Raw genomic sequence first — 8518 nt, 5'->3', positions numbered from 1 at the left:
GGACTCACCTTCCAGATCTTGAGGCTGGAAGAGCAGGCTTTTTATCTGGATCTTGCCTTGGAGATCTTGAGGCATAGTGACCATGAAAAGCTTAGGCCCAGGCAAGGTAGTATATGCCTTTAATCCCAGGAGATTGAGGCATGGAGATTTCTGAGTTCAAGGTCAGCCTGGAACAAAGCAAGACCCAGATCCAGGTGTGGTGGTCCACACCTTAGTCTGGGCCACACTTTCTGCTAGATGCCCACATAAAGACAATGGAAGTAGAAAGATTCACTCTTTTTCACCTGATTGCACTTACTTGCCAGCACATCTGTTGGAGCCTAAGTCTACAGAAGACCAGCTGAAACAACCAACCTTGTGGGACTGAGCAACTACTGGATTCTTGGACTTTCCACTCACAGTTGACCATTGTTGAGTTAGTTATACTACAGACTGTAAGTCATCACAATACATTCCCTCAGTATAGAGAGACATTCCATAAGTTCTATGACTCTAGAGAACCCTGACTAATACAATATATCCCACACTGACTCCTAGATTAAAATCTAAGGACATTGTTGTGTCTCCACGGCGGTGAGGATGCCTGGCATATATTGCTTTTTTTTTTTTCATATATCCAGTATAGGAGAATGTTGTCTCCCCTCCATTGCTGCCCGAATGCTGCTCTGAAACTGAAAGTACACTGACAGCCCCGGGCTGAAGCCGGCCACCTGTGGTGCAAGACAATAGCCCACAAAAGCTGCAGCTTCTGAGATCAAAGACTGACTCAGCTAACTCTGGTCAAGACTCACGTTTGAAGTCCTTACTGTGTAAACAGACTTCGATGTGTTGCCATAGAACCGGAGCCCCTATGTCTGCTGTCTTGTTTATGTCATGCGTGTGCTAAGTTTGATTGTTGTGGTTTCATTTTTGCCGCCTGCTATAAAAACTCATCTAACCCCAAGTAAAGGATGCTTTGGTACATTTTCTTGGCGTCGGTCTCTTTGTTTCTCGACGGTCTATTTCCACAGGTCTGTTCCAATCTCCAGTCCGAAGCTACTCACGATCCATGTAGGTCCACTGGCCGGACACTACAGGAGAACACAATTGGCACATAAAGGAGCCTGGTTATCCCTGGGCCTTGCCTTACCCTCTAGTCTCTTACAGCGTCATCCCCTGCCGAAACCCAAGAGTTCCAGGTCTGCCCAATGTCCATACTGTTTTGTTTTTAAGCCCCATGCCTATGTTAGGTACATCACATTCTCTGCTCCTTCCTGAGTTCTTAACCATCTTCCATCTCCCCTTTCTGCCTTTTGACAACATGCCTCTTCTATTTCTCTGCAGTCCTAAACAGAATTGACCACTCTCTTTTTGAGCCTTAGTCTTCACACGACGTTCTAATACCCAGGGACAGTTATTTCTTACTACCCAACAGATGCTGCCCTGGGTCTCCTCGACTGTAGAGTGAGTTCTGTGGAGGAGAAAGGGTTGAAAAGGTTGCACTACTAGAGACAGAGTTAAAGAAAAAGGGGAAGGTGGAGAACTGAACACGAAAAACACTCACAAGACTAGGGACTCCTATTCTTACTTCCTTTCTCTCTGGATCCTATAAACCACCAAACCCTACAAATTCTTGATATCTCAATGAGCCTCCAACCTGTTTCTCTAATCCACAGCCCCAGCATCTCCATATTTACTGCAAAACTCTTCTCCAAAAGGAAACATTGTGAACCACAACACAAGCCTAAAGAACGGGACTAGAAATCCAGTCCAATCCAGATCCCAGGGTCAGGGTTAATGGAGCACAATTCAAGGAAGTGATTTTCTGATTTCCAAGTTGTTCTTTTTCTAACTCACACAAGAGAGCCATTGGTGATGGCAACTAGACCTGTTTGCAACCATCTCATAATTTCTCTTGCCATGCAGAGGGCTCTGTCTTCCAGCTCCATGGTCTGCTGTTAATTCTCTAACTCTGTCACAGTTACCTGGAACCCTAGAGTCTCTTCTCATTCTCCATGAGCATTGCTCTCTCTCATCCCCCATTTCCATGTCTGATAGTCACCTGAGAAGTCACATTCATTTTCCTGTATTAATCTAAGTGCTGAATTTCCTGGGGGAAATACTGTAGCTCGTCCAACATCCTTCCCCAAGGGAGGTAACTTCCTACTCATTTCAAGTTCACTGGAACTCTGCGTCATAACTGCTATTTACTTGTGCTCTCGTCTCTCCACATTGAGTCTTCACTCTAAGCCTGAACTGTCACTGTGTGCACTCATTTCTCTCCAAATGGAGAGAATCTCAAAGGCAAGAGATAATCCCTTATTCATCATTATAACTCTAATACCCATCTCTGTGCTCAATAAATATTTGTTCTTCTTCCTCTTGAGGATCTGTTGAAATGAATCAGCCTGACCAAAGAACAACAAAGGAACCAGTATCCACGCGATACTTGGTGCATAAGCTACAAGGAAGAAACATGATTCCTTTGAAGAGAAACATTGAATCACCCCCAGGAAAATAAGGAAAAACAACAGATAACTGAGCTATGCCCTCAATTTTTCTGCAATAACAAACCTGGATTTATTTCCTCTTAATTGTCCACACAGCCTTTATCTGGTATGTAGGCTGACTCAAATCTTACACATCTTCTACTGCCTAACATAGTCTTTCAATTTCAGTTCATCCCTGTAACCCTTTTTACAGCACCACACAGTTTCCAGTCACAAGGGGCAAACTTGTCCATAAGGAGCAGAACTTCTCACCGGGGAAATGCAGCCCTTACCTGCACTATTGTCCCCAATCCAAACAGCAGCGCTGATCTGCTGGGCATCTCTGCAAATGTTGCTCCATCTACTCCATCCTAATGACTCCTCTTCCTTTTTAATCCCAGAGAAGAATTCCCTAACACCTCAGTTTTAAACAGCAGCAAAGTCACTGTGATGTTTTCATTTTAAAATGATCTGTAAAGAATTTAAGACTGGGTGTTATTTCAGAATATTTATTGTTTATCTTTTCTATTCAGCATTCATTACATGAGAGAGGTGGTCAGTCGTAATTCATGTAGCACTGAATCTATGCTAAATTCTCAACAGCCAACTGTGAACAGAGGACACTCTGGATCTTTTCATTCATGGAAGCACAGAACCAGGCCAGGGAGGATAACTGAACTTATTTATGCTATGTGATACCTTGTTTGTCTAATCTCTTTTCTGGAATTTACTAAAAGGAAACCTGGTCATTTATGACACGTTTTATACCAATGCAATGAAAAAGATTTTTACCAGCATTCAAAATACCACGTTCCTGGTCTCTGCACGGTCCCCTTTCACAAAGGTAAGCATTGGCTTTATATCTAATAGCATGGACTATTCTGTTTATGTCCTTCACCCAGGTAGAGTCATCTGGTACACTTTGCTATCTGATGGGTGTCCTTCAAATAGATGTGTAAGATTCAGCTATATTACTGTAGAGGGTGATGTGTCTTGATACTCATTTCAGTATATTACAAACTTTGAAAGGTACTTTTGTTTCTAGTAAGGGCTACTGATAAAATTGATTTTATAAGAGTTTTTGAAATAAATATGTATGCATCAATAAGAAAATTCACAAGAAGCAATGATCCATGCATTCATTCATAAAACACAGGATTACTTCCATTTAGTTTGTAATCAGAAATGTGGATTCAAATCTTGGAGCCAATGTATATTAAATATACGCCAGCTTTTTTCTCTCACTTTATCAGATAAGAATAAAATCACTCATTTTATAATACTCGAGGATATATATAGATACAATGTATATAAAGATCCTAACATAGACAGACACTAAATATTCAACTATCTAAGCTCTGTTTCCCAGTGTTCATAACTGTAACATTACAGTAGTATATTTCCTTCAGAGTTGTGCTTAGGAATAAGTATGAAATCGCTACTGTAATATATAGAGATCTATCAAGCTGCCAGTGTCCCAGGGATGCAGAGAGGGCTCAGTAATGTAAGGCGCCAAGTGCTCTTCCAGAGGACCTAAGTTCAGTTCTCAGCTCCCACGTCAGACTTCTAAAACACTTCCTGTAACTCCAGCTCTGGAAGATCCCATGTTGTCTTCTGGCCTCTGTGGGTACCCACACATATAATATACACTCTCAGACACAGAAACACACAGATGCTCATAAACCAAAATAATAAAAATAGATCTTTTTCTAAAAAAAAAAAAAAATCTTGTATCTAATGGTTTAGTCATTCTTTTCTGATTTCCTATCACTTATTTCAGCAATTCTCACTGAGAATCTGCAACAGTCACTAGATAAATATAATCCTTGCCAGTCTAGAATTTACCATCTTGGACTGAGAGGAGCAAATTAATCAATTAATTATGACTGAATAGGAGATAGAGATGAAGCCTTTTTCCTATGATGTTTTCAGTCTTAATTTTGCCAGCACAGCACTAGACATTAAAATTACCAAACTTCTGTATGCTTGCTTTAAGTTGCATTTTGGACTTAATTGATTAGCCCATTCGCCATGGGTTCAAAGGAATACAGTGAATTGCAGACCAAACCTTAGCCTCGCTTGTTGAAGGAAGCCGGCCCACAGCTTCACTTCATCCCGTGGGAGCTCCACGAACGGGGAACTCGAAGTCCTGTAAAATAAGCGGTTAGGGAGGAAAGAGAGACAACACCAGGAAAGGGTTCTTATCGAGGTGTGTGAGCTTTACTTAAGAAACTGAAAATATATATCTTTGAGGCAACAGAGTCAAGCCTTTCGGCAGATAGGTGAGAGCGGGGAAACAGGCATATCAAAGCAAGAACTCCAGGCAGGAGGGCAGATCAAAGTATTAGTCTCTATGAAAACTGGGCTATCAGTTCTGGCTTTAATCTCTTGGGCTGGCTCCAGCCCCCTGGTGAGTCGAGTTGAGGTGTTGTCTCTGGAGTCGGTTGGAACTCCTCCGTGAAGACAGCGGGGCCACCACAGCTTGTAGCATGTGTTTAATTGTTCCTACATAGTTCATCTTTCAGAAAGAAGGGGTGATCAAGCAACACAAGAACTTAGGCTCATTCTGAAGGACACATGGTTCTTTGCTGTAGTTCCAGGTGGGGAACAGTGTTAGAGCTCTTGGCAAGGACAGGCCAGTGAAAAAGAAATGTTAATACACCCTGCATCTCTTTAAGGCCACAGAAAGCTTCTCACCAATTCACACGGGCAAAAGGTAGGTAGCGCTTGTGGAAATTTTCAGAATGCTCTTTCTGGGCTCACACATTTGCATGGTAGTCCCTCTGCCTTGCCTCAGATCCCTCCCTGCCCTGCTTTCCTACTTGTCAGTGAAGTCATTTCTTGCCACACACACTTTGTGTGAAGGCGGTATTTGAGGCGTAAACTTCAAGGAAAGTCAGTCTCTTGCCTCTGCATTGTCGCCTGGCACCCCAAACTCAGAGGTAGCCCAGATATGTCCTCGTACTTGTGTGCTAGGAACTCACCAAGATATCATTTCTTCACAGCTAGCAAGAGAAAATTCAGACATTGCTCTCTGACCTTCACTAATGTTCCAACGTCCTAGTCAAACTCTGGCTTGGAATGTTAAGCCATTCAAACTAATTGTCTCCAGCATTGTGGGTAGGGCATTCAAGTTTACAGAATGAGAGCACTATCCCAGGGCAAGATCAGGTGAAGTTCTCATTCTTGGTCAACATAAGGCATGCCATATTAGATTTACAGCTGAATCACTCCTAGGAACTAGCTTAACAAGTGTTCTCTGGGGCTAACCTCCACTAGCCCAGAAAAATAGTATAGTTGAGGAACTTACTTAGGCTCACCCAGTCTGTAACCAAAACAACAAACTGAAGAGGAACTATCTGCACCTGGTTTCTAAGCCAAGGTCAACTTAGTCAGAGCTAGCTTTCTTTCAGATTGTAATCCCTGTTTAGTTCCTGCTAAATTAACATGTATTTACTTTGCTGCTAACTCATTGTGTTCCTAAGGAAGGGCGATGCACCTGCACCTTGTTTTGATGTATCTTGACCGTTGTACCACCTGACTCTTTCAAACCCTTCTGTATCGACTATATAAACCTGACTCCATATTTGAAAAATACACTCAGACCTTACACCACTTGTGTATAGTCTGTTTGTCAAAGCCAATCCCGTGCACACCTGGCCAGAACCCCTTGTCCTGCAGAACAAGGGACCCCGTAAGAAATCCCAGTCCGTGGCAATTTCTTCAGATTCAATGTGATGTGACAAGTAATTTATCAAGTGCCCTTAACAATGTCCTCAGAAATATAATGTTTCAAGTGCTGCTTGCATAGGAGCAAAGGTCCCATCTCTCTTGTTTTCCTTGGAGCACAGCCAGCATATTTATCAGTGTATTCTTCTGAGCCATCTCTGACTGGAAAGATTTAATGACCAAGGAAGAGGGTCCACTCCACCATCCTGTCTGTGACATAATGGGATAGGAAAGACATGAAAACAGGGTGGAGGAATGGGGTCTTCCAAGGAAAGGAAGGTTTGTCTAACAATAAGAACAAAAAGCCTACAACGATGCCAACCTGATTGACACTTCAGGACTAATAGGATTGGCTAAGCAGGTGGGACAGGCCAACAGGTGATAAGGGGGAATATGACTGAACCCCCCAAGAAATATATGGCAGGGCCCAGCATTGAATTGTCTTTGGATCCTTATTTTATATCCTAAGACTACGATAAAATAAGTAAAGGTACAGGAAGCTCTGCCTAGGAGAAACTCACCAACCCTCTGCCTAGCTGGGAGCCACGTTTTATATAGGTATGGGGCTGCGGAAGGCACAACCACATAGTCTGCATCTCCCCGTGATTACCTCCCTATCCTGTCGATCCACCCAGTTCCCCTTCAGATCACCACTGCATCCCTAGCTTCATTCCCAGATGTAGTCTGCAGCTGTTAGGTTCTGGTTCTAGAGCTGGAAAAAGCTGACCATGGAGGCTGGTTAAAGAGTGACCACAAAGCCTGAGTCACTGCAGCCAGGGTGTCTCGTCAGATCTGCTTAGGCTGGAGTGGGGCTCTACACACGCGGAAGGTGTGGACCTCTCCACAGGCAAGCTCCCGGCCTTGTGGAGAAAGTCAGTCTGAGAGGAGAAATAAAACCGGACGTGTGGGTGTTCCATAAGTCCAGCATTACCCCTCCTCTAATATGGCAGGAGCTTAACACAATCACAGAACTGAACGTGTAAGGTGAGGGTGAAAGCAGTAAGGCTGAAGGCCTCGGCAGTTATGAAATTACACTTTAATTAACGAATCTCAAAACTGGCTAAATATTATAATTACCTTGAAGGCCTATCAAACATTTGTATGGACTTTCACTTATACTAGTGGTGATTTAGTTGTTCAGAACATTCCAGTCTCTTCTGTAAGATTCTACTGGAGATGCTGAAGTGTCTCGACCAATAAAAGGGAACAGAAGAAACAAATGTGTTCTTTGAAAACGGCCTGCTTATCTTATAGAAAGAATCTAGCCAATTCTACAGAGTCACTACCATGTGACTTTGGACATGTCATAGTGTTCAAGAGGAATGTGTGAAAATATTATATCCATTTCTACATATAAGCAAAGATATGTGTGAATAAAAATTTTAAATACTATTTATAATAATATCAGAAGAAAAAAGCAGTTAGTAAGAGGCTGGCTAGATAGTCTATTCAGTGAGGAGTTTGCCTAGCAAGCATGAGGACCTAGGTTTGATCCCCATACACAATCATAAGTACTTGAAGAAGGCAAAGACCATAACTCAACACTGTTGTATGACCTTGTGTGGAAGTGTATCTGCTGAATTGTAAGTCTCCATTAAATTGAATTTTTCATTAGTAAATAGATTAATAAACATTAAAGAATAATCTTGAGCTCATGACAATTAACAGTAAAAATTAATAGTAATAATAATAACAACAATAATAAACAGTGCTCTAACAACCATGGTGACATGAGAGAAATGGCAAAGGAGGAAAAGGTAATTCACAGGCTTCAGGGGCGATCTGCACAGAAACCAAGATGCCAAACTCAGTGCACTCTTGGGTTTCACAGCTGTGGAAAGAGTGATTTCCAGCTCAACCAGAAGGTGGGCTGACTATGGTGTCTGAGAACAATGGTGTTGGAGCACCTGTGGGTGTGTGGTGCGGGTTTGTGTCACAAGGTCTGAGTCTGTGTGCCATACCCATGGCTGACATAGTCATATCTCCCTCTTTAGACTTCACATCACAACACCACATCTCATATTACAAAGACTGGCATTGACTTTTAATCATCTTTATTGCCTCTTTGAAAGATAGAGGGGCCAGGTGTGCACACCTGTAATTCTGCCCCTTGGGAGGAGCCAGGGATGTCAGAAACTGAAAGGTAGCCTGGGATATATAGTATGTTAGAGATCAACCTAGGCTATAGGAGGCCTTGTCACAAAAGAATTAATGAAGGTGAGGGAGAGAGGAAGGGAGGAGAGGGACAAAGCGGGGTATAGTTTTTAAAACCTGGTTTACTGTTGCTAATACTTAGGCCCTTTCAGTCACTTCAGATCTTT

This window comes from Mastomys coucha, unplaced genomic scaffold, assembly GCF_008632895.1.
Source record: "Mastomys coucha isolate ucsf_1 unplaced genomic scaffold, UCSF_Mcou_1 pScaffold16, whole genome shotgun sequence".
NCBI lineage: Eukaryota > Metazoa > Chordata > Mammalia > Rodentia > Muridae > Mastomys > Mastomys coucha.
The sequence above is the reverse complement of the archived record's forward strand: the minus strand, read 5'-3'. Positions refer to the sequence as shown.